Genomic DNA, 26,612 nt, shown 5'->3' with positions numbered 1-26,612 from the left:
GTTTGCGGGTCTTAGGTAAGGCATCTGGTCGGTATCCTATCTAACTCTTTTTTTTTTATGTTTCTTTGCAGGGCTTCCCCGGCCCGTGCCGTTCCCGTGCAGAGTCGTGCATGGACTGCTTTCCCCGGTATGTATGATGCTGTTTGCGGGTCTTAGGTAAGGCATCTGGTCTGTTTCTTATCTAACTCTTTTTTAAAATGTTTCTTTACAGGGCTTCCCCGGGCCGAGCTGTTCCCGAGCAGCGTCGTGCATGGACTGCTTCCCCCGGTATGTATGATGCTGTTGCTGGTCTTAGGTAAGGCATCTGGTCTGTTTCTTATCTAACTCTTTTTTTTAATGTTTCTTTACAGGGCTTCCCCTGGCAGTGCCATTCCCGTGCAGCGTCGTGCATGGAGTGCTTTCCCCGGTATGTATGATGCTGTTTGCGGGTCTTAGGTAAGGCATCTGGTCTGTTTCTTATCTAACTTTTTTAAAATCTTTCTTTACAGGGCTTCCCCTGGCCGTGCCATTCCCGTGCAGCGTCGTGCATGGACTGCTTTCCCCGGTATGTATGATGCTGTTTGCGGGTCTTAGGTAAGGCATCTGGTCTGTTTCTTATCTAACTCTTTTTTTTAATGTTTCTTTACAGGGCTTCCCCTGGCCGTGCCGTTCCTGTGCAGTGTCGTGCATGGAGTGCTGTCCCCGGTATGTATGATGCTGTGTGCGGGTCTTAGGTAAGGCATCTGGTCTGTTTCTTATCTAACTCTTTTTTTTGTGTTTCTTTACAGGGCTTCCCCGGGCCATGCCATTCCCGTGCAGCGTCGTGCATGGAGCGCTTTCCCCGGTATGTATGATGCTGTTTGCGGTTCTTAGGTAAGGCATCTGGTCGGTATCTTATCTAACTCTTTTTTTTAATGTTTCTTTGCAGGGCTTCCCCGGCCCGTGCCGTTCCCGTGCAGAGTCGTGCATGGACTGCTTTCCCCGGTATGTATGATGCTGTTTGCGGGTCTTAGGTAAGGCATCTGGTCTGTTTCTTATCTAACTCTTTTTTAAAATGTTTCTTTACAGGGCTTCCCCGGGCCGAGCTGTTCCCGAGCAGCGTCGTGCATGGACTGCTTCCCCCGGTATGTATGATGCTGTTGCTGGTCTTAGGTAAGGCATCTGGTCTGTTTCTTATCTAACTCTTTTTTTTTATGGTTCTTTACAGGGCTTCCCCTGGCAGTGCCATTCCCGTGCAGCGTCGTGCATGGAGTGCTTTCCCCGGTATGTATGATGCTGTTTGCGGGTCTTAGGTAAGGCATCTGGTCTGTTTCTTATCTAACTCTTTTTTTTTGTGTTTCTTTACAGGGCTTCCCCGGGCCGTGCTGTTCCCGTGCAGCGTCGTGCATGGAGCGCTTTCCCCGGTATGTATGATGCTGTTTGCGGGTCTTAGGTAAGGCATCTGGTCTGTTTCTTATCTAACTCTTTTTTTTTTTGTTTCTTTATAGGGCTTCCTCTGGCTGTGCCGTTCCCGTGCAGCGTCGTGCAAGGAGCGCTTCCCTGGTATGTATGATGCTGTTTGCGGGGGTTAGGTAAGGCATCTGGTCTGTTTCTTATCTAACTCTATTTTTTTATGTTTCTTTACAGGGCTTCCCCTGGCCGTGCCTTTCCTGTGCAGCGTCGTGCATGGAGTGCTTTCCCCGGTATGTATGATGCTGTTTGCGGGTCTTAGGTAAGGCATCTGGTCTGTTTCTTATCTAACTCTTTTTTTTGTGTTTCTTTACAGGGCTTCCCCGGGCCGTGCCGTTCCCGTGCAGCGTCGTGCATGGAGCGCTTTCCCCGGTATGTATGATGCTGTTTTCGGGTCTTAGGTAAGGCATCTGATCTGTTTCTTATCTAACTCTTTATTTTTATGTTTCTTTACAGGGCTTCCCCAGGCCGTGCCGTTCCCGTGCAGCGTCGTGCATGGAGCGCTTTCCCCGGTATGTATGATGCTGTTTGCGGGTTTTAGGTAAGGCATCTGGTCTGTTTCTTATCTAACTCTTTTTTTTTATGTTTCTTTGCAGGGCTTCCCCGGCCCGTGCCGTTCCCGTGCAGAGTCGTGCATGGACTGCTTTCCCCGGTATGTATGATGCTGTTTGCGGGTCTTAGGTAAGGCATCTGGTCTGTTTCTTATCTAACTCTTTTTTAAAATGTTTCTTTACAGGGCTTCCCCGGGCCGAGCTGTTCCCGAGCAGCGTCGTGCATGGACTGCTTCCCCCGGTATGTATGATGCTGTTGCTGGTCTTAGGTAAGGCATCTGGTCTGTTTCTTATCTAACTCTTTTTTTTAATGTTTCTTTACAGGGCTTCCCCTGGCAGTGCCATTCCCATGCAGCGTCGTGCATGCAGTGCTTTCCCCGGTATGTATGATGCTGTTTGCGGGTCTTAGGTAAGGCATCTGGTCTGTTTCTTATCTAACTTTTTTAAAATCTTTCTTTACAGGGCTTCCCCTGGCCGTGCCATTCCCGTGCAGCGTCGTGCATGGACTGCTTTCCCCGGTATGTATGATGCTGTTTGCGGGTCTTAGGTAAGGCATCTGGTCTGTTTCTTATCTAACTCTTTTTTTTAATGTTTCTTTACAGGGCTTCCCCGGGCCGTGCCGTTCCCGTGCAGTGTCGTGCATGGAGTGCTGTCCCCGGTATGTATGATGCTGTGTGCGGGTCTTAGGTAAGGCATCTGGTCTGTTTCTTATCTAACTCTTTTTTTTGTGTTTCTTTACAGGGCTTCCCCGGGCCATGCCGTTCCCGTGCAGCGTCGTGCATGGAGCGCTTTCCCCGGTATGTATGATGCTGTTTGCGGTTCTTAGGTAAGGCATCTGGTCGGTATCTTATCTAACTCTTTTTTTTAATGTTTCTTTGCAGGGCTTCCCCGGCCCGTGCCGTTCCCGTGCAGAGTCGTGCATGGACTGCTTTCCCCGGTATGTATGATGCTGTTTGCGGGTCTTAGGTAAGGCATCTGGTCTGTTTCTTATCTAACTCTTTTTTAAAATGTTTCTTTACAGGGCTTCCCCGGGCCGAGCTGTTCCCGAGCAGCGTCGTGCATGGACTGCTTCCCCCGGTATGTATGATGCTGTTTGCTGGTCTTAGGTAAGGCATCTGGTCTGTTTCTTATCTAACTCTTTTTTTTATGGTTCTTTACAGGGCTTCCCCTGGCAGTGCCATTCCCGTGCAGCGTCGTGCATGGAGTGCTTTCCCCGGTATGTATGATGCTGTTTGCGGGTCTTAGGTAAGGCATCTGGTCTGTTTCTTATCTAACTCTTTTTTTTTGTGTTTCTTTACAGGGCTTCCCCGGGCCGTGCTGTTCCCGTGCAGCGTCGTGCATGGAGCGCTTTCCCCGGTATGTATGATGCTGTTTGCGGGTCTTAGGTAAGGCATCTGGTCTGTTTCTTATCTAACTCTTTTTTTTTTTGTTTCTTTATAGGGCTTCCTCTGGCTGTGCCGTTCCCGTGCAGCGTCGTGCATGGAGCGCTTCCCTGGTATGTATGATGCTGTTTGCGGGGGTTAGGTAAGGCATCTGGTCTGTTTCTTATCTAACTCTATTTTTTTATGTTTCTTTACAGGGCTTCCCCTGGCCGTGCCGTTCCTGTGCAGCGTCGTGCATGGAGTGCTTTCCCCGGTATGTATGATGCTGTTTGCGGGTCTTAGGTAAGGCATCTGGTCTGTTTCTTATCTAACTCTTTTTTTTGTGTTTCTTTACAGGGCTTCCCCGGGCCGTGCCGTTCCCGTGCAGCGTTGTGCATGGAGCGCTTTCCCCGGTATGTATGATGCTGTTTTCGGGTCTTAGGTAAGGCATCTGATCTGTTTCTTATCTAACTCTTTATTTTTATGTTTCTTTACAGGGCTTCCCCAGGCCGTGCCGTTCACGTGCAGCGTCGTGCATGGAGCGCTTTCCCCGGTATGTATGATGCTGTTTGCGGGTTTTAGGTAAGGCATCTGGTCTGTTTCTTATCTATCTCTTTTTGTTTCTGTTTCTTTACAGGGCTTCCCCGGGCCGTGCCGTTCCCGTGCAGTGTCGTGCATGGAGCGCTTTCCCCGGTGTGTATGATGCTGTTTGCGGGTCTTAGGTAAGGCATCTGGTCTGTATCTTATCTAACTCTTTTTTTAAATGTTTCTTTACAGGGTTTCCCCGGGCCGTGCTGTTCCCGTGCAGCATCGTGCATGGAGCGCTTTCCCCGGTATGTATGATGCTGTTTGCGGTTCTTAGGTAAGGCATCTGGTCGGTATCTTATCTAACTCTTTTTTTTAATGTTTCTTTGCAGGGCTTCCCCGGCCCGTGCCGTTCCCGTGCAGAGTCGTGCATGGACTGCTTTCCCCGGTATGTATGATGCTGTTTGCGGGTCTTAGGTAAGGCATCTGGTCTGTTTCTTATCTAACTCTTTTTTAAAATGTTTCTTTACAGGGCTTCCCTGGGCCGAGCTGTTCCCGAGCAGCGTCGTGCATGGACTGCTTCCCCCGGTATGTATGATGCTGTTTGCTGGTCTTAGGTAAGGCATCTGGTCTGTTTCTTATCTAACTCTTTTTTTTTATGGTTCTTTACAGGGCTTCCCCTGGCAGTGCCATTCCCGTGCAGCGTCGTGCATGGAGTGCTTTCCCCGGTATGTATGATGCTGTTTGCGGGTCTTAGGTAAGGCATCTGGTCTGTTTCTTATCTAACTCTTTTTTTTTGTGTTTCTTTACAGGGCTTCCCCGGGCCGTGCTGTTCCCGTGCAGCGTCGTGCATGGAGCGCTTTCCCCGGTATGTATGATGCTGTTTGCGGGTCTTAGGTAAGGCATCTGGTCTGTTTCTTATCTAACTCTTTTTTTTTTGTTTCTTTATAGGGCTTCCTCTGGCTGTGCCGTTCCCGTGCAGCGTCGTGCATGGAGCGCTTCCCTGGTATGTATGATGCTGTTTGCGGGGGTTAGGTAAGGCATCTGGTCTGTTTCTTATCTAACTCTATTTTTTTATGTTTCTTTACAGGGCTTCCCCTGGCCGTGCCGTTCCTGTGCAGCGTCGTGCATGGAGTGCTTTCCCCGGTATGTATGATGCTGTTTGCGGGTCTTAGGTAAGGCATCTGGTCTGTTTCTTATCTAACTCTTTTTTTTGTGTTTCTTTACAGGGCTTCCCCGGGCCGTGCCGTTCCCGTGCAGCGTCGTGCATGGAGCGCTTTCCCCGGTATGTATGATGCTGTTTTCGGGTCTTAGGTAAGGCATCTGATCTGTTTCTTATCTAACTCTTTATTTTTATGTTTCTTTACAGGGCTTCCCCAGGCCGTGCCGTTCCCGTGCAGCGTCGTGCATGGAGCGCTTTCCCCGGTATGTATGATGCTGTTTGCGGGTTTTAGGTAAGGCATCTGGTCTGTTTCTTATCTATCTCTTTTTGTTTCTGTTTCTTTACAGGGCTTCCCCGGGCCGTGCCGTTCCCGTGCAGTGTCGTGCATGGAGCGCTTTCCCCGGTGTGTATGATGCTGTTTGCGGGTCTTAGGTAAGGCATCTGGTCTGTATCTTATCTAACTCTTTTTTTAAATGTTTCTTTACAGGGTTTCCCCGGGCCGTGCTGTTCCCGTGCAGCATCGTGCATGGAGCGCTTTCCCCGGTATGTATGATGCTGGTTGCGGGTCTTAGGTAAGGCATCTGGTCTGTTTCTTATCTAACTCTTTTTTTTAATGTTTCTTTACAGGGTTTCCCCGGGCCGTGCTGTTCCCGTGCAGCGTCGTGCATGGACTGCTTTCCCCGGTATGTATGATGCTGTTGCGGGTCTTAGGTAAGGCATCTGGTCTGTTTCTTATCTAACTCTTTTTTTTATGTTTCTTTACAGGGCTTCCCCTGGCCGTGCCGTTCCTGTGCAGCGTCGTGCATGGAGTGCTTTCCCCGGTATGTATGATGCTGTTTGCGGGTCTTAGGTAAGGCATCTGGTCTGTTTCTTATCTAACTCTTTTTTTTTGTGTTTCTTTACAGGGCTTCCCCGGGCCGTGCCGTTCCCGTGCAGCGTCGTGCATGGAGCGCTTTCCCCGGTATGTATGATGCTGTTTGCGGGTCTTAGGTAAGGCATCTGATCTGTTTCTTATCTAACTCTTTATTTTTATGTTTCTTTACAGGGCTTCCCCAGGCCGTGCCGTTCCCGTGCAGCGTCGTGCATGGATCGCTTTCCCCGGTATGTATGATGCTGTTTGCGGGTTTTAGGTAAGGCATCTGGTCTGTTTCTTATCTAACTCTTTTTGTTTCTGTTTCTTTACAGGGCTTCCCCGGGCTGTGCCGTTCCCGTGCAGCGTCGTGCATGGAGAGTTTTCCCCGGTATGTATGATGCTGTTTGCGGGTCTTAGGTAAGGCATCTGGTCTGTATCTTATCTAACTCTTTTTTTTAATGTTTCTTTACAGGGCTTCCCCGGGCCGTGCCGTTCCCGTGCATAGTCGTGCATGGACTGCTTTCCCTGGTATGTATGATGCTGTTTGCGGGTCTTAGGTAAGGCATCTGGTCTGTTTCTTATCTAACTCTTTTTTTTATTTTTCTTTACAGGGCTTCCCCGGGCCGTGCCGTTCCCGTGCAGCGTCGTGCATGGAGCGCTTTCCCCGGTATGTATGATGCTGTTTGCGGGTCTTAGGTAAGGCATCTGGTCTGTTTCTTATCTAACTCTTTTTTTAAATGTTTCTTTACAGGGTTTCCCCGGGCCGTGCTGTTCCCGTGCAGCGTCGTGCATGGACTGCTTCCCCCGGTATGTATGATGCTGTTGCGGGTCTTAGGTAAGGCATCTGGTCTGTTTCTTATCTAACTTTTTTAAAATCTTTCTTTACAGGGCTTCCCCTGGCCGTGCCATTCCCGTGCAGCGTCGTGCATGGACTGCTTTCCCCGGTATGTATGATGCTGTTTGCGGGTCTTAGGTAAGGCATCTGGTCTGTTTCTTATCTAACTCTTTTTTTTAATGTTTCTTTACAGGGCTTCCCCGGGCCGTGCCGTTCCCGTGCAGCGTCGTGCATGGAGCGCTTCCCTGGTATGTATGATGCTGTTTGCGGGTCTTAGGTAAGGCATCTGGTCTGTTTCTTATCTAACCCTTTTTTTTTATGTTTCTTTACAGGGCTTCCCTTGGCCATGCCGTTCCTGTGCAGCGTCTTGCATGGAGTGCTTTCCCCGGTATGTATGATGCTGTGTGCGGGTCTTAGGTAAGGCATCTGGTCTGTTTCTTATCTAACTCTTTTTTTTGTGTTTCTTTACAGGGCTTCCCCGGGCCATGCCGTTCCCGTGCAGCGTCGTGCATGGAGCGCTTTTCCCGGTATGTATGATGCTGTTTGCGGGTCTTAGGTAAGGCATCTGGTCGGTATCTTATCTAACTCTTTTTTTTTATGTTTCTTTGCAGGGCTTCCCCGGCCCGTGCCGTTCCCGTGCAGAGTCGTGCATGGACTGCTTTCCCCGGTATGTATGATGCTGTTTGCGGGTCTTAGGTAAGGCATCTGGTCTGTTTCTTATCTAATTCTTTTTTAAAATGTTTCTTTACAGGGCTTCCCCGGGCCGTGCTGTTCCCGAGCAGCGTCGTGCATGGACTGCTTCCCCCGGTATGTATGATGCTGTTGCGGGTCTTAGGTAAGGCATCTGGTCTGTTTCTTATCTAACTCTTTTTTTTAATGTTTCTTTACAGGGCTTCCCCTGGCAGTGCCATTCCCGTGCAGCGTCGTGCATGGAGTGCTTTCCCCGGTATGTATGATGCTGTTTGCGGGTCTTAGGTAAGGCATCTGGTCTGTTTCTTATCTAACTCTTTTTTTTTGTGTTTCTTTACAGGGCTTCCCCGGGCCGTGCCGTTCCCGTGCAGTGTCGTGCATGGAGCGCTTTCCCCGGTATGTATGATGCTGTTTGCGGGTCTTAGGTAAGGCATCTGGTCTGTTTCTTATCTAACTCTTTATTTTCGTGTTTCTTTACAGGGCTTCCCCGGGCCGTGCCGTTCCCGTGCAGCGTCGTGCATGGAGCGCTTTCCCCGGTATGTATGATGCTGTTTGCGGGTCTTAGATAAGGCATCTGGTCTGTTTCTTATCTAACTCTTTTTTTTTATGTTTCTTTACAGGGAATCTCCGGGCTGTGCCGTTCCCGTGCAGCGTCGTGCATGGACTGCTTTCCCCGGTATGTATGATGCTGTTTGCGGTTCTTAGGTAAGGCATCTGGTCTGTTTCTTATCTAACTCTTTTTTTTAATGTTTCTTTACAGGGCTTCCCCGGGCCGTGCCGTTCCCGTGCAGCGTCGTGCATGGACTGCTTTCCCCGGTATGTATGATGCTGTTTGCGGGTCTTAGGTAAGGCATCTGGTCTGTTTCTTATCTAACTCTTTTTTTTAATGTTTCTTTACAGGGCTTCCACGGGCCGGGCCGTTCCCGTGCAGTGTCGTGCATGGAGTGCTTTCCCCGGTATGTATGATGCTGTTTGCGGGTCTTAGGTAAGGCATCTGGTCTGTTTCTTATCTAACTCTTTTTTTTTCTGCTTCTTTACAGGCTTTCCCGGGCCGTGCCATTCCCGTGCAGCGTCGTGCATGGAGCGCTTTCCCCGGTATGTATGATGCTGTTTGCGGGTCTTAGGTAAGGCATCTGGTCTGTTTCTTATCTAACTCTTTTTTTTAATGTTTCTTTACAGGGCTTCCCCGGGCCGTGCCGTTCCCGTGCAGCGTCGTGCATGGAGCGTTTTCCCCGGTGTGTATGATGCTGTTTGCGGGTCTTAGGTAAGGCATCTGGTCTGTATCTTATCTAACTCTTTTTTTAAATGTTTCTTTACAGGGCTTCCCCGCGCCGTGCCATTCCCGTGCAGCGTCGTGCATGGAGCGCTTTCCCCGGTATGTATGATGCTGTTTGCGGGTTTTAGGTAAGGCATCTGGTCTGTTTCTTATCTATCTCTTTTTGTTTCTGTTTCTTTACAGGGCTTCCCCGGGCCGTGCCGTTCCCGTGCAGTGTCGTGCATGGAGCGCTTTCCCCGGTGTGTATGATGCTGTTTGCGGGTCTTAGGTAAGGCATCTGGTCTGTATCTTATCTAACTCTTTTTTTAAATGTTTCTTTACAGGGTTTCCCCGGGCCGTGCTGTTCCCGTGCAGCATCGTGCATGGAGCGCTTTCCCCGGTATGTATGATGCTGTTTGCGGTTCTTAGGTAAGGCATCTGGTCGGTATCTTATCTAACTCTTTTTTTTAATGTTTCTTTGCAGGGCTTCCCCGGCCCGTGCCGTTCCCGTGCAGAGTCGTGCATGGACTGCTTTCCCCGGTATGTATGATGCTGTTTGCGGGTCTTAGGTAAGGCATCTGGTCTGTTTCTTATCTAACTCTTTTTTTTTGTGTTTCTTTACAGGGCTTCCCCGGGCCGTGCCGTTCCCGTGCAGCGTCGTGCATGGAGCGCTTTCCCCGGTATGTATGATGCTGTTTGCGGGTCTTAGGTAAGGCATCTGATCTGTTTCTTATCTAACTCTTTATTTTTATGTTTCTTTACAGGGCTTCCCCAGGCCGTGCCGTTCCCGTGCAGCGTCGTGCATGGATCGCTTTCCCCGGTATGTATGATGCTGTTTGCGGGTTTTAGGTAAGGCATCTGGTCTGTTTCTTATCTAACTCTTTTTGTTTCTGTTTCTTTACAGGGCTTCCCCGGGCTGTGCCGTTCCCGTGCAGCGTCGTGCATGGAGAGTTTTCCCCGGTATGTATGATGCTGTTTGCGGGTCTTAGGTAAGGCATCTGGTCTGTATCTTATCTAACTCTTTTTTTTAATGTTTCTTTACAGGGCTTCCCCGGGCCGTGCCGTTCCCGTGCATAGTCGTGCATGGACTGCTTTCCCTGGTATGTATGATGCTGTTTGCGGGTCTTAGGTAAGGCATCTGGTCTGTTTCTTATCTAACTCTTTTTTTTATTTTTCTTTACAGGGCTTCCCCGGGCCGTGCCGTTCCCGTGCAGCGTCGTGCATGGAGCGCTTTCCCCGGTATGTATGATGCTGTTTGCGGGTCTTAGGTAAGGCATCTGGTCTGTTTCTTATCTAACTCTTTTTTTAAATGTTTCTTTACAGGGTTTCCCCGGGCCGTGCTGTTCCCGTGCAGCGTCGTGCATGGACTGCTTCCCCCGGTATGTATGATGCTGTTGCGGGTCTTAGGTAAGGCATCTGGTCTGTTTCTTATCTAACTTTTTTAAAATCTTTCTTTACAGGGCTTCCCCTGGCCGTGCCATTCCCGTGCAGCGTCGTGCATGGACTGCTTTCCCCGGTATGTATGATGCTGTTTGCGGGTCTTAGGTAAGGCATCTGGTCTGTTTCTTATCTAACTCTTTTTTTTAATGTTTCTTTACAGGGCTTCCCCGGGCCGTGCCGTTCCCGTGCAGCGTCGTGCATGGAGCGCTTCCCTGGTATGTATGATGCTGTTTGCGGGTCTTAGGTAAGGCATCTGGTCTGTTTCTTATCTAACCCTTTTTTTTTATGTTTCTTTACAGGGCTTCCCTTGGCCATGCCGTTCCTGTGCAGCGTCTTGCATGGAGTGCTTTCCCCGGTATGTATGATGCTGTGTGCGGGTCTTAGGTAAGGCATCTGGTCTGTTTCTTATCTAACTCTTTTTTTTGTGTTTCTTTACAGGGCTTCCCCGGGCCATGCCGTTCCCGTGCAGCGTCGTGCATGGAGCGCTTTTCCCGGTATGTATGATGCTGTTTGCGGGTCTTAGGTAAGGCATCTGGTCGGTATCTTATCTAACTCTTTTTTTTTATGTTTCTTTGCAGGGCTTCCCCGGCCCGTGCCGTTCCCGTGCAGAGTCGTGCATGGACTGCTTTCCCCGGTATGTATGATGCTGTTTGCGGGTCTTAGGTAAGGCATCTGGTCTGTTTCTTATCTAATTCTTTTTTAAAATGTTTCTGTACAGGGCTTCCCCGGGCCGTGCTGTTCCCGAGCAGCGTCGTGCATGGACTGCTTCCCCCGGTATGTATGATGCTGTTGCGGGTCTTAGGTAAGGCATCTGGTCTGTTTCTTATCTAACTCTTTTTTTTAATGTTTCTTTACAGGGCTTCCCCTGGCAGTGCCATTCCCGTGCAGCGTCGTGCATGGAGTGCTTTCCCCGGTATGTATGATGCTGTTTGCGGGTCTTAGGTAAGGCATCTGGTCTGTTTCTTATCTAACTCTTTTTTTTTGTGTTTCTTTACAGGGCTTCCCCGGGCCGTGCCGTTCCCGTGCAGTGTCGTGCATGGAGCGCTTTCCCCGGTATGTATGATGCTGTTTGCGGGTCTTAGGTAAGGCATCTGGTCTGTTTCTTATCTAACTCTTTATTTTCGTGTTTCTTTACAGGGCTTCCCCGGGCCGTGCCGTTCCCGTGCAGCGTCGTGCATGGAGCGCTTTCCCCGGTATGTATGATGCTGTTTGCGGGTCTTAGATAAGGCATCTGGTCTGTTTCTTATCTAACTCTTTTTTTTTATGTTTCTTTACAGGGAATCTCCGGGCTGTGCCGTTCCCGTGCAGCGTCGTGCATGGACTGCTTTCCCCGGTATGTATGATGCTGTTTGCGGTTCTTAGGTAAGGCATCTGGTCTGTTTCTTATCTAACTCTTTTTTTTAATGTTTCTTTACAGGGCTTCCCCGGGCCGTGCCGTTCCCGTGCAGCGTCGTGCATGGACTGCTTTCCCCGGTATGTATGATGCTGTTTGCGGGTCTTAGGTAAGGCATCTGGTCTGTTTCTTATCTAACTCTTTTTTTTAATGTTTCTTTACAGGGCTTCCACGGGCCGGGCCGTTCCCGTGCAGTGTCGTGCATGGAGTGCTTTCCCCGGTATGTATGATGCTGTTTGCGGGTCTTAGGTAAGGCATCTGGTCTGTTTCTTATCTAACTCTTTTTTTTTCTGCTTCTTTACAGGCTTCCCCGGGCCGTGCCGTTCCCGTGCAGCGTCGTGCATGGAGCGCTTTCCCCGGTATGTATGATGCTGTTTGCGGGTCTTAGGTAAGGCATCTGGTCTGTTTCTTATCTAACTCTTTTTTTTAATGTTTCTTTACAGGGCTTCCCCGGGCCGTGCCGTTCCCGTGCAGCGTCGTGCATGGAGCGCTTTCCCCGGTGTGTATGATGCTGTTTGCGGGTCTTAGGTAAGGCATCTGGTCTGTATCTTATCTAACTCTTTTTTTAAATGTTTCTTTACAGGGCTTCCCCGCGCCGTGCCATTCCCGTGCAGCGTCGTGCATGGAGCGCTTTCCCCGGTATGTATGATGCTGTTTGCGGGTTTTAGGTAAGGCATCTGGTCTGTTTCTTATCTATCTCTTTTTGTTTCTGTTTCTTTACAGGGCTTCCCCGGGCCGTGCCGTTCCCGTGCAGTGTCGTGCATGGAGCGCTTTCCCCGGTGTGTATGATGCTGTTTGCGGGTCTTAGGTAAGGCATCTGGTCTGTATCTTATCTAACTCTTTTTTTAAATGTTTCTTTACAGGGTTTCCCCGGGCCGTGCTGTTCCCGTGCAGCATCGTGCATGGAGCGCTTTCCCCGGTATGTATGATGCTGTTTGCGGTTCTTAGGTAAGGCATCTGGTCGGTATCTTATCTAACTCTTTTTTTTAATGTTTCTTTGCAGGGCTTCCCCGGCCCGTGCCGTTCCCGTGCAGAGTCGTGCATGGACTGCTTTCCCCGGTATGTATGATGCTGTTTGCGGGTCTTAGGTAAGGCATCTGGTCTGTTTCTTATCTAATTCTTTTTTAAAATGTTTCTGTACAGGGCTTCCCCGGGCCGTGCTGTTCCCGAGCAGCGTCGTGCATGGACTGCTTCCCCCGGTATGTATGATGCTGTTGCGGGTCTTAGGTAAGGCATCTGGTCTGTTTCTTATCTAACTCTTTTTTTTAATGTTTCTTTACAGGGCTTCCCCTGGCAGTGCCATTCCCGTGCAGCGTCGTGCATGGAGTGCTTTCCCCGGTATGTATGATGCTGTTTGCGGGTCTTAGGTAAGGCATCTGGTCTGTTTCTTATCTAACTCTTTTTTTTTGTGTTTCTTTACAGGGCTTCCCCGGGCCGTGCCGTTCCCGTGCAGTGTCGTGCATGGAGCGCTTTCCCCGGTATGTATGATGCTGTTTGCGGGTCTTAGGTAAGGCATCTGGTCTGTTTCTTATCTAACTCTTTATTTTCGTGTTTCTTTACAGGGCTTCCCCGGGCCGTGCCGTTCCCGTGCAGCGTCGTGCATGGAGCGCTTTCCCCGGTATGTATGATGCTGTTTGCGGGTCTTAGATAAGGCATCTGGTCTGTTTCTTATCTAACTCTTTTTTTTATGTTTCTTTACAGGGAATCTCCGGGCTGTGCCGTTCCCGTGCAGCGTCGTGCTTGGACTGCTTTCCCCGGTATGTATGATGCTGTTTGCGGTTCTTAGGTAAGGCATCTGGTCTGTTTCTTATCTAACTCTTTTTTTTAATGTTTCTTTACAGGGCTTCCCCGGGCCGTGCCGTTCCCGTGCAGCGTCGTGCATGGACTGCTTTCCCCGGTATGTATGATGCTGTTTGCGGGTCTTAGGTAAGGCATCTGGTCTGTTTCTTATCTAACTCTTTTTTTTAATGTTTCTTTACAGGGCTTCCACGGGCCGGGCCGTTCCCGTGCAGTGTCGTGCATGGAGTGCTTTCCCCGGTATATATGATGCTGTTTGCGGGTCTTAGGTAAGGCATCTGGTCTGTTTCTTATCTAACTCTTTTTTTTTCTGCTTCTTTACAGGCTTCCCCGGGCCGTGCCGTTCCCGTGCAGCGTCGTGCATGGAGCGCTTTCCCCGGTATGTATGATGCTGTTTGCGGGTCTTAGGTAAGGCATCTGGTCTGTTTCTTATCTAACTCTTTTTTTTAATGTTTCTTTACAGGGCTTCCCCGGGCCGTGCCGTTCCCGTGCAGCGTCGTGCATGGAGCGCTTTCCCCGGTGTGTATGATGCTGTTTGCGGGTCTTAGGTAAGGCATCTGGTCTGTATCTTATCTAACTCTTTTTTTAAATGTTTCTTTACAGGGCTTCCCCGCGCCGTGCCATTCCCGTGCAGCGTCGTGCATGGAGCGCTTTCCCCGGTATGTATGATGCTGTTTGCGGGTTTTAGGTAAGGCATCTGGTCTGTTTCTTATCTATCTCTTTTTGTTTCTGTTTCTTTACAGGGCTTCCCCGGGCCGTGCCGTTCCCGTGCAGTGTCGTGCATGGAGCGCTTTCCCCGGTGTGTATGATGCTGTTTGCGGGTCTTAGGTAAGGCATCTGGTCTGTATCTTATCTAACTCTTTTTTTAAATGTTTCTTTACAGGGTTTCCCCGGGCCGTGCTGTTCCCGTGCAGCATCGTGCATGGAGCGCTTTCCCCGGTATGTATGATGCTGTTTGCGGTTCTTAGGTAAGGCATCTGGTCGGTATCTTATCTAACTCTTTTTTTTAATGTTTCTTTGCAGGGCTTCCCCGGCCCGTGCCGTTCCCGTGCAGAGTCGTGCATGGACTGCTTTCCCCGGTATGTATGATGCTGTTTGCGGGTCTTAGGTAAGGCATCTGGTCTGTTTCTTATCTAACTCTTTTTTAAAATGTTTCTTTACAGGGCTTCCCTGGGCCGAGCTGTTCCCGAGCAGCGTCGTGCATGGACTGCTTCCCCCGGTATGTATGATGCTGTTTGCTGGTCTTAGGTAAGGCATCTGGTCTGTTTCTTATCTAACTCTTTTTTTTTATGGTTCTTTACAGGGCTTCCCCTGGCAGTGCCATTCCCGTGCAGCGTCGTGCATGGAGTGCTTTCCCCGGTATGTATGATGCTGTTTGCGGGTCTTAGGTAAGGCATCTGGTCTGTTTCTTATCTAACTCTTTTTTTTTGTGTTTCTTTACAGGGCTTCCCCGGGCCGTGCTGTTCCCGTGCAGCGTCGTGCATGGAGCGCTTTCCCCGGTATGTATGATGCTGTTTGCGGGTCTTAGGTAAGGCATCTGGTCTGTTTCTTATCTAACTCTTTTTTTTTTGTTTCTTTATAGGGCTTCCTCTGGCTGTGCCGTTCCCGTGCAGCGTCGTGCATGGAGCGCTTCCCTGGTATGTATGATGCTGTTTGCGGGGGTTAGGTAAGGCATCTGGTCTGTTTCTTATCTAACTCTATTTTTTTATGTTTCTTTACAGGGCTTCCCCTGGCCGTGCCGTTCCTGTGCAGCGTCGTGCATGGAGTGCTTTCCCCGGTATGTATGATGCTGTTTGCGGGTCTTAGGTAAGGCATCTGGTCTGTTTCTTATCTAACTCTTTTTTTTGTGTTTCTTTACAGGGCTTCCCCGGGCCGTGCCGTTCCCGTGCAGCGTCGTGCATGGAGCGCTTTCCCCGGTATGTATGATGCTGTTTTCGGGTCTTAGGTAAGGCATCTGATCTGTTTCTTATCTAACTCTTTATTTTTATGTTTCTTTACAGGGCTTCCCCAGGCCGTGCCGTTCCCGTGCAGCGTCGTGCATGGAGCGCTTTCCCCGGTATGTATGATGCTGTTTGCGGGTTTTAGGTAAGGCATCTGGTCTGTTTCTTATCTATCTCTTTTTGTTTCTGTTTCTTTACAGGGCTTCCCCGGGCCGTGCCGTTCCCGTGCAGTGTCGTGCATGGAGCGCTTTCCCCGGTGTGTATGATGCTGTTTGCGGGTCTTAGGTAAGGCATCTGGTCTGTATCTTATCTAACTCTTTTTTTAAATGTTTCTTTACAGGGTTTCCCCGGGCCGTGCTGTTCCCGTGCAGCATCGTGCATGGAGCGCTTTCCCCGGTATGTATGATGCTGGTTGCGGGTCTTAGGTAAGGCATCTGGTCTGTTTCTTATCTAACTCTTTTTTTTAATGTTTCTTTACAGGGTTTCCCCGGGCCGTGCTGTTCCCGTGCAGCGTCGTGCATGGACTGCTTTCCCCGGTATGTATGATGCTGTTGCGGGTCTTAGGTAAGGCATCTGGTCTGTTTCTTATCTAACTCTTTTTTTTATGTTTCTTTACAGGGCTTCCCCTGGCCGTGCCGTTCCTGTGCAGCGTCGTGCATGGAGTGCTTTCCCCGGTATGTATGATGCTGTTTGCGGGTCTTAGGTAAGGCATCTGGTCTGTTTCTTATCTAACTCTTTTTTTTTGTGTTTCTTTACAGGGCTTCCCCGGGCCGTGCCGTTCCCGTGCAGCGTCGTGCATGGAGCGCTTTCCCCGGTATGTATGATGCTGTTTGCGGGTCTTAGGTAAGGCATCTGATCTGTTTCTTATCTAACTCTTTATTTTTATGTTTCTTTACAGGGCTTCCCCAGGCCGTGCCGTTCCCGTGCAGCGTCGTGCATCGATCGCTTTCCCCGGTATGTATGATGCTGTTTGCGGGTTTTAGGTAAGGCATCTGGTCTGTTTCTTATCTAACTCTTTTTGTTTCTGTTTCTTTACAGGGCTTCCCCGGGCTGTGCCGTTCCCGTGCAGCGTCGTGCATGGAGAGTTTTCCCCGGTATGTATGATGCTGTTTGCGGGTCTTAGGTAAGGCATCTGGTCTGTATCTTATCTAACTCTTTTTTTTAATGTTTCTTTACAGGGCTTCCCCGGGCCGTGCCGTTCCCGTGCATAGTCGTGCATGGACTGCTTTCCCTGGTATGTATGATGCTGTTTGCGGGTCTTAGGTAAGGCATCTGGTCTGTTTCTTATCTAACTCTTTTTTTTATTTTTCTTTACAGGGCTTCCCCGGGCCGTGCCGTTCCCGTGCAGCGTCGTGCATGGAGCGCTTTCCCCGGTATGTATGATGCTGTTTGCGGGTCTTAGGTAAGGCATCTGGTCTGTTTCTTATCTAACTCTTTTTTTAAATGTTTCTTTACAGGGTTTCCCCGGGCCGTGCTGTTCCCGTGCAGCGTCGTGCATGGACTGCTTCCCCCGGTATGTATGATGCTGTTGCGGGTCTTAGGTAAGGCATCTGGTCTGTTTCTTATCTAACTTTTTTAAAATCTTTCTTTACAGGGCTTCCCCTGGCCGTGCCATTCCCGTGCAGCGTCGTGCATGGACTGCTTTCCCCGGTATGTATGATGCTGTTTGCGGGTCTTAGGTAAGGCATCTGGTCTGTTTCTTATCTAACTCTTTTTTTTAATGTTTCTTTACAGGGCTTCCCCGGGCCGTGCCGTTCCCGTGCAGCGTCGTGCATGGAGCGCTTCCCTGGTATGTATGATGCTGTTTGCGGGTCTTAGGTAAGGCATCTGGTCTGTTTCTTATCTAACCCTTTTTTTTAATGTTTCTTTACAGGGCTTCCCTTGGCCATGCCGTTCCTGTGCAGCGTCTTGCATGGAGTGCTTTCCCCGGTATGTATGATGCTGTGTGCGGGTCTTAGGTAAGGCATCTGGTCTGTTTCTTATCTAACTCTTTTTTTTGTGTTTCTTTACAGGGCTTCCCCGGGCCATGCCGTTCCCGTGCAGCGTCGTGCATGGAGCGCTTTTCCCGGTATGTATGATGCTGTTTGCGGGTCTTAGGTAAGGCATCTGGTCGGTATCTTATCTAACTCTTTTTTTTTATGTTTCTTTGCAGGGCTTCCCCGGCCCGTGCCGTTCCCGTGCAGAGTCGTGCATGGACTGCTTTCCCCGGTATGTATGATGCTGTTTGCGGGTCTTAGGTAAGGCATCTGGTCTGTTTCTTATCTAATTCTTTTTTAAAATGTTTCTTTACAGGGCTTCCCCGGGCCGTGCTGTTCCCGAGCAGCGTCGTGCATGGACTGCTTCCCCCGGTATGTATGATGCTGTTGCGGGTCTTAGGTAAGGCATCTGGTCTGTTTCTTATCTAACTCTTTTTTTTAATGTTTCTTTACAGGGCTTCCCCTGGCAGTGCCATTCCCGTGCAGCGTCGTGCATGGAGTGCTTTCCCCGGTATGTATGATGCTGTTTGCGGGTCTTAGGTAAGGCATCTGGTCTGTTTCTTATCTAACTCTTTTTTTTTGTGTTTCTTTACAGGGCTTCCCCGGGCCGTGCCGTTCCCATGCAGTGTCGTGCATGGAGCGCTTTCCCCGGTATGTATGATGCTGTTTGCGGGTCTTAGGTAAGGCATCTGGTCTGTTTCTTATCTAACTCTTTATTTTCGTGTTTCTTTACAGGGCTTCCCCGGGCCGTGCCGTTCCCGTGCAGCGTCGTGCATGGAGCGCTTTCCCCGGTATGTATGATGCTGTTTGCGGGTCTTAGATAAGGCATCTGGTCTGTTTCTTATCTAACTCTTTTTTTTTATGTTTCTTTACAGGGAATCTCCGGGCTGTGCCGTTCCCGTGCAGCGTCGTGCATGGACTGCTTTCCCCGGTATGTATGATGCTGTTTGCGGTTCTTAGGTAAGGCATCTGGTCTGTTTCTTATCTAACTCTTTTTTTTAATGTTTCTTTACAGGGCTTCCCCGGGCCGTGCCGTTCCCGTGCAGCGTCGTGCATGGACTGCTTTCCCCGGTATGTATGATGCTGTTTGCGGGTCTTAGGTAAGGCATCTGGTCTGTTTCTTATCTAACTCTTTTTTTTAATGTTTCTTTACAGGGCTTCCACGGGCCGGGCCGTTCCCGTGCAGTGTCGTGCATGGAGTGCTTTCCCCGGTATGTATGATGCTGTTTGCGGGTCTTAGGTAAGGCATCTGGTCTGTTTCTTATCTAACTCTTTTTTTTTCTGCTTCTTTACAGGCTTCCCCGGGCCGTGCCGTTCCCGTGCAGCGTCGTGCATGGAGCGCTTTCCCCGGTATGTATGATGCTGTTTGCGGGTCTTAGGTAAGGCATCTGGTCTGTTTCTTATCTAACTCTTTTTTTTTGTTTCTTTACAGGGCTTCCTCTGGCTGTGCCGTTCCCTTGCAGCGCCGTGCATGGAGCGCTTCCCTGGTATGTATGATGCTGTTTGCGGGTCTTAGGTAAGGCATCTGGTCTGTTTCTTATCTAACTCTATTTTTTTATGTTTCTTTACAGGGCTTCCCCTGGCCGTGCCTTTCCTGTGCAGCGTCGTGCATGGAGTGCTTTCCCCGGTATGTATGATGCTGTTTGCGGGTCTTAGGTAAGGCATCTGGTCTGTTTCTTATCTAACTCTTTTTTTTTGTGTTTCTTTACAGGGCTTCCCCGAGCCGTGCCGTTCCCGTGCAGCGTCGTGCATGGAGCGCTTTCCCCGGTATGTATGATGCTGTTTTCGGGTCTTAGGTAAGGCATCTGATCTGTTTCTTATCTAACTCTTTATTTTTATGTTTCTTTACAGGGCTTCCCCAGGCCGTGCCGTTCCCGTGCAGCGTTGTGCATGGAGCGCTTTCCCCGGTATGTATGATGCTGTTTGAGGGTCTTAGGTAAGGCATCTGGTCTGTTTCTTATCTAACTCTTTTTTTAAATGTTTCTTTACAGGGTTTCCCCGGGCCGTGCTGTTCCCGTGCAGCGTCGTGCATGGACTGCTTTCCCCGGTATGTATGATGCTGTTGCGGGTCTTAGGTAGGGCATCTGGTCTGTTTCTTATCTAACTCTTTTTTTTAATGTTTCTTTACAGGGCTTCCCCTGGACGTGCCATTCCCGTGCAGCGTCGTGCATGGAGTGCTTTCCCCGGTATGTATGATGCTGTTTGCGGGTCTTAGGTAAGGCATCTGGTCTGTTTCTTATCTAACTCTTTTTTTTAATGTTTCTTTACAGGGCTTCCACGGGCCGGGCCGTTCCCGTGCAGTGTCGTGCATGGAGTGCTTTCCCCGGTATGTATGATGCTGTTTGCGGGTCTTAGGTAAGGCATCTGGTCTGTTTCTTATCTAACTCTTTTTTTTCTGCTTCTTTACAGGCTTCCCCGGGCCGTGCCGTTCCCGTGCAGCGTCGTGCATGGAGCGCTTTCCCCGGTATGTATGATGCTATTTGCGGGTCTTAGGTAAGGCATCTGGTCTGTTTCTTATCTAACTCTTTTTTTTTTGTTTCTTTACAGGGCTTCCTCTGGCTGTGCCGTTCCCGTGCAGCGCCGTGCATGGAGCGCTTCCCTGGTATGTATGATGCCGTTTGCGGGTCTTAGGTAAGGCATCTGGTCTGTTTCTTATCTAACTCTTTTTTTTTATGTTTCTTTACAGGGAATCTCCGGGCTGTGCCGTTCCCGTGCAGCGTCGTGCATGGACTGCTTTCCCCGGTATGTATGATGCTGTTTGCGGTTCTTAGGTAAGGCATCTGGTCTGTTTCTTATCTAACTCTTTTTTTTAATGTTTCTTTACAGGGCTTCCCCGGGCCGTGCCGTTCCCGTGCAGCGTCGTGCATGGACTGCTTTCCCCGGTATGTATGATGCTGTTTGCGGGTCTTAGGTAAGGCATCTGGTCTGTTTCTTATCTAACTCTTTTTTTTAATGTTTCTTTACAGGGCTTCCACGGGCCGGGCCGTTCCCGTGCAGTGTCGTGCATGGAGTGCTTTCCCCGGTATGTATGATGCTGTTTGCGGGTCTTAGGTAAGGCATCTGGTCTGTTTCTTATCTAACTCTTTTTTTTTCTGCTTCTTTACAGGCTTCCCCGGGCCGTGCCGTTCCCGTGCAGCGTCGTGCATGGAGCGCTTTTCCCGGTATGTATGATGCTGTTTGCGGGTCTTAGGTAAGGCATCTGGTCTGTTTCTTATCTAACTCTTTTTTTTTGTTTCTTTACAGGGCTTCCTCTGGCTGTGCCGTTCCCTTGCAGCGCCGTGCATGGAGCGCTTCCCTGGTATGTATGATGCTGTTTGCGGGTCTTAGGTAAGGCATCTGGTCTGTTTCTTATCTAACTCTATTTTTTTATGTTTCTTTACAGGGCTTCCCCTGGCCGTGCCTTTCCTGTGCAGCGTCGTGCATGGAGTGCTTTCCCCGGTATGTATGATGCTGTTTGCGGGTCTTAGGTAAGGCATCTGGTCTGTTTCTTATCTAACTCTTTTTTTTTGTGTTTCTTTACAGGGCTTCCCCGAGCCGTGCCGTTCCCGTGCAGCGTCGTGCATGGAGCGCTTTCCCCGGTATGTATGATGCTGTTTTCGGGTCTTAGGTAAGGCATCTGATCTGTTTCTTATCTAACTCTTTATTTTTATGTTTCTTTACAGGGCTTCCCCAGGCCGTGCCGTTCCCGTGCAGCGTTGTGCATGGAGCGCTTTCCCCGGTATGTATGATGCTGTTTGAGGGTCTTAGGTAAGGCATCTGGTCTGTTTCTTATCTAACTCTTTTTTTAAATGTTTCTTTACAGGGTTTCCCCGGGCCGTGCTGTTCCCGTGCAGCGTCGTGCATGGACTGCTTTCCCCGGTATGTATGATGCTGTTGCGGGTCTTAGGTAAGGCATCTGGTCTGTTTCTTATCTAACTCTTTTTTTTAATGTTTCTTTACAGGGCTTCCCCTGGACGTGCCATTCCCGTGCAGCGTCGTGCATGGAGTGCTTTCCCCGGTATGTATGATGCTGTTTGCGGGTCTTAGGTAAGGCATCTCGTCTGTTTCTTATCTAACTCTTTTTTTTAATGTTTCTTTACAGGGCTTCCACGGGCCGGGCCGTTCCGTGCAGTGTCGTGCATGGAGTGCTTTCCCCGGTATGTATGATGCTGTTTGCGGGTCTTAGGTAAGGCATCTGGTCTGTTTCTTATCTAACTCTTTTTTTTCTGCTTCTTTACAGGCTTCCCCGGGCCGTGCCGTTCCCGTGCAGCGTCGTGCATGGAGCGCTTTCCCCGGTATGTATGATGCTGTTTGCGGGTCTTAGGTAAGGCATCTGGTCTGTTTCTTATCTAACTCTTTTTTTTTTGTTTCTTTACAGGGCTTCCTCTGGCTGTGCCGTTCCCGTGCAGCGCCGTGCATGGAGCGCTTCCCTGGTATGTATGATGCTGTTTGCGGGTCTTAGGTAAGGCATCTGGTCTGTTTCTTATCTAACTCTATTTTTTTATGTTTCTTTACAGGGCTTCCCCTGGCCGTGCCTTTCCTGTGCAGCGTCGTGCATGGAGTGCTTTCCCCGGTATGTATGATGCTGCTTGCGGGTCTTAGGTAAGGCATCTGGTCTGTTTCTTATCTAACTCTTTTTTTTTGTGTTTCTTTACAGGGCTTCCCCGGGCCGTGCCGTTCCCGTGCAGCGTCGTGCATGGAGCGCTTTCCCCGGTATGTATGATGCTGTTTTCGGGTCTTAGGTAAGGCATCTGATCTGTTTCTTATCTAACTCTTTATTTTTATGTTTCTTTACAGGGCTTCCCCAGGCCGTGCCGTTCCCGTGCAGCGTCGTGCATGGAGCGCTTTCCCCGGTATGTATGATGCTGTTTGCGGGTCTTAGTTAAGGCATCTGGTCTGTTTCTTATCTAACTCTTTTTTTAAATGTTTCTTTACAGGGTTTCCCCGGGCCGTGCTGTTCCCGTGCAGCGTCGTGCATGGACTGCTTTCCCAGGTATGTATGATGCTGTTGCGGGTCTTAGGTAAGGCATCTGGTCTGTTTCTTATCTAACTCTTTTTTTTAATGTTTCTTTACAGGGCTTCCCCTGGCCGTGCCATTCCCGTGCAGCGTCGTGCATGGAGTGCTTTCCCCGGTATGTATGATGCTGTTTGCGGGTCTTAGGTAAGGCATCTGGTCTGTTTCTTATCTAACTCTTTTTTTTAATGTTTCTTTACAGGGCTTCCCCGGGCCGTGCCGTTCCCGTGCAGCGTCGTGCATGGAGCGCTTCCCTGGTATGTATGATGCTGTTTGCGGGTCTTAGGTAAGGCATCTGGTCTGTTTCTTATCTAACTCTTTTTTTTTATGTTTCTTTACAGGGCTTCCCCTGGCCGTGCCGTTCCTGTGCAGCATCGTGCATGGAGTGCTTTCCCCGGTATGTATGATGCTGTTTGCGGGTCTTAGGTAAGGCATCTGATCTGTTTCATATCTAACTCTTTTTTTTGTGTTTCTTTACAGGGCTTCCCCGGGCCATACCGTTCCCGTGCAGCGTCGTGCATGGAGTGCTTTCCCCGGTATGTATGATGCTGTTTGCGGGTCTTAGGTAAGGCATCTGATCTGTTTCTTATCTAACTGTTTATTTTCATGTTTCTTTACAGGGCTTCCCCGGGCCGTGCCGTTCCCGTGCAGCGTCGTGCATGGAGCGCTTTCCCCGGTATGTATGATGCTGTTTGCGGGTTTTAGGTAAGGCATCTGGTCTGTTTCTTATCTAACTCTTTTTGTTTCTGTTTCTTTACAGGGCTTCCCCGGGCCGCGCCGTTCCCGTGCAGCGTCGTGCATGGAGCGCTTTCCCCGGTGTGTATGATGCTGTTTGCGGGTCTTAGGTAAGGCATCTGGTCTGTATCTTATCTAACTTTTTTTTTTAATGTCTCTTTACAGGGCTTCCCCGGGCCGTGCCGTTTCCGTGCAGAGTCGTGCATGGACTGCTTTCCCCGGTATGTATGATGCTGTTTGCGGGTCTTAGGTAAGGCATCTGGTCAGTTTCTTATCTAACTCTTTTTTTTAATGTTTCTTTACAGGGCTTCCCCGGGCCGTGCCGTTCCCGTGCAGCGTCTTGCATGGAGCGCTTTCCCCGGTATGTATGATGCTGTTTGTGGGTCTTAGGTAAGGCATCTGGTCTGTTTCTTATCTAACTCTTTTTTTAAATGTTAATTTACAGGGTTTCCCCGGGCCGTGCTGTTCCCGTGCAGCGTCGTGCATGGACTGCTTCCCCCGGTATGTATGATGCTGTTGCGGGTCTTAGGTAAGGCATCTGGTCTGTTTCTTATCTAACTCTTTTTTTTTTCTGCTTCTTTACAGTCTTCCCCGGGCCGTGCCGTTCCCGTGCAGCGTCGTGCATGGAGCGCTTTCCCCGGTATGTATGATGCTGTTTGCGGGTCTTAGGTAAGGCATCTGGTCTGTTTCTTATCTAACTCTTTTTTTTTTTGTTTCTTTACAGGGCTTCCCCTGGCTGTGCCGTTCCCGTGCAGCGTCGTGCATGGAGCGTTTCCCTGGTATGTATGATGCTGTTTGCGGGTCTTAGGTGAGGCATCTAGTCTGTTTCTTATCTAACTCTTTTTTTTTATGTTTCTTTACAGGGCTTCCCCTGGCCGTGCCGTTCCTGTGCAGCGTCGTGCATGGAGTGCTTTCCCCGGTATGTATGATGCTGTTTGCGGGTCTTAGGTAAGGCATCTGGTCTGTTTCTTATCTAACTCTTTTTTTTTGTGTTTCTTTACAGGGCTTCCCCGGGCCGTGCCGTTCCCATGCAGCGTCGTGCATGGAGCGCTTTCCCCGGTATGTATGATGCTGTTTGCGGGTCTTAGGTAAGGCATCTGATCTGTTTCTTATCTAACTCTTTATTTTTATGTTTCTTTACAGGGCTTCCCCAGGCCGTGCCGTTCCCGTGCAGCGTTGTGCATGGAGCGCTTTCCCCGGTATGTATGATGCTGTTTGCGGGTTTTAGGTAAGGCATCTGGTCTGTTTCTTATCTAACTCTTTTTTTCATGTTTCTTTACAGGGCTTCCCCGGGCCGCGCCGTTCCCGTGCAGCGTCGTGCATGGAGCGCTTTCCCCGGTATGTATGATGCTGTTTGCGGGTCTTAGGTAAGGCATCTGGTCTGTTTCTTATCTAACCCTTTTTTTAAATGTTTCTTTACAGGGTTTCCCCGGGCCGTGCTGTTCCCGTGCAGCGTCGTGCATGGACTGCTTCCCCCGGTATGTATGATGCTGTTGCGGGTCTTAGGTAAGGCATCTGGTCTGTTTCTTATCTAACTCTTTTTTTAAATCTTTCTTTACAGGGCTTCCCCGGGCCGTGCCGTTCCCGTGTAGCGTCGTGCATGGAGCGCTTCCCTGGTATGTATGATGCTGTTTGCGGGTCTTAGGTAAGGCATCTGGTCTGTTTCTTATCTAACTTTTTTTTTATGTTTCTTTACAGGGCTTCCCCTGGCCGTGCCGTTCCTGTGCAGCGTCGTGTATGGAGTGCTTTCCCCGGTATGTATGATGCTGTGTGCGGGTCTTAGGTAAGGCATCTGGTCTGTTTCTTATCTAACTCTTTTTTTTGTGTTTCTTTACAGGGCTTCCCCGGGCCATGCCGTTTCCGTGCAGCGTCGTGCATGGAGCGCTTTCCCCGGTATGTATGATGCTGTTTGCGGGGCTTAGGTAAGGCATCTGGTCGGTATCTTATCTAACAGTTTTTTTTAATGTTTCTTTACAGGGCTTCCCCGGGCCGTGCCGTTCCCGTGCAGTCGTGCATGGACTGCTTTCCCCGGTATGTATGATGCTGTTTGCGGGTCTTAGGTAAGGCATCTGGTCTGTTTCTTATCTAACTCTTTTTTTTTATGTTTCTTTACAGGGCTTCTCCGGGCCGTGCCGTTCCCGTGCAGCGTCGTGCATGGAGCGCTTTCCCCGGTATGTATGATGCTGTTTGCGGGTCTTAGGTAAGGCATCTGGTCTGTTTCTTATCTAACTCTTTTTTTAAATGTTTCTTTACAGGGCTTCCCCGGGCCGTGCTGTTCCCGAGCAGCGTCGTGCATGGACTGCTTTCCCCGGTATGTATGATGCTGTTGCGGGTCTTAGGTAAGGCATCTGGTCTGTTTCTTATATAACTCTTTTTTTTAATGTTTCTTTACAGGGCTTCCCCTGGCAGTGCCATTCCCGTGCAGCGTCGTGCATGGAGCGCTTTCCCCGGTATGTATGATGCTGTTTGCGGGTCTTAGGTAAGGCATCTGGTGTGTTTCTTATCTAACTCTTTTTTTAAATGTTTCTTTACAGGGTTTCCCCGGGCCGTGCTGTTCCCGTGCAGCGTCGTGCATGGACTGCTTCCCCCGGTATGTATGATGCTGTTGCGGGTCTTAGGTAAGGCATCTGGTCTGTTTCTTATCTAACTCTTTTTTTAAATCTTTCTTTACAGGGCTTCCCCTGGCCGTGCCATTCCCGTGCAGCGTTGTGCATGGAGTGCTTTCCCCGGTATGTATGATGCTGTTTGCGGGACTTAGGTATGGCATCTCGTCTGTTTCTTATCTAACTCTTTTTTTTAATGTTTCTTTACAGGGCTTCCCCGGGCCGTGCCGTTCCCGTGCAGCGTCGTGCATGGAGCGCTTCCCGGTATGTATGATGCTGTTTGCGGGTCTTAGGTAAGGCATCTGGTCTGTTTCTTATCTAACTCTTTTTTTTTATGTTTCTTTACAGGGCTTCCCCTGGCCGTGCCGTTCCTGTGCAGCGTCGTGCATGGAGTGCTTTCCCCGGTATGTATGATGCTGTGTGCGGGTCTTAGGTAAGGCATCTGGTCTGTTTCTTATCTAACTCTTTTTTTTGTGTTTCTGTACAGGGCTTCCCCGGGCCATGCCGTTCCCGTGCAGCGTCGTGCATGGAGCGCTTTCCCCGGTATGTATGATGCTGTTTGCGGGTCTTAGGTAAGGCATCTGGTCGGTATCTTATCTAACTCTTTTTTTTTATGTTTCTTTACAGGGCTTCCCCGGGCCGTGCCGTTCCCGTGCAGTCGTGCATGGACTGCTTTCCCCGGTATGTATGATGCTGTTTGCGGGTCTTAGGTAAGGCATCTGGTCTGTTTCTTATCTAACTCTTTTTTTTAATGTTTCTTTACAGGGCTTCCCTGGGCCGTGCCGTTCCCGTGCAGCGTCGTGCATGGAGCGCTTTCCCCGGTATGTATGATGCTGTTTGCGGGTCTTAGGTAAGGCATCTGGTCTGTTTCTTATCTAACTCTTTTTTTAAATGTTTCTTTACAGGGCTTCCCCGGGCCGTGCTGTTCCCGAGCAGCGTCGTGCATGGACTGCTTCCCCCGGTATGTATGATGCTGTTGCGGGTCTTAGGTAAGGCATCTGGTCTGTTTCTTATATAACTCTTTTTTTTAATGTTTCTTTACAGGGCTTCCCCTGGCAGTGCCATTCCCGTGCAG

Source organism: Triturus cristatus, chromosome 1_1, assembly GCF_964204655.1.
Source record: "Triturus cristatus chromosome 1_1, aTriCri1.1, whole genome shotgun sequence".
In the NCBI taxonomy this organism is placed as follows: domain Eukaryota; kingdom Metazoa; phylum Chordata; class Amphibia; order Caudata; family Salamandridae; genus Triturus; species Triturus cristatus.
Note: the sequence above shows the minus strand (reverse complement) of the source record.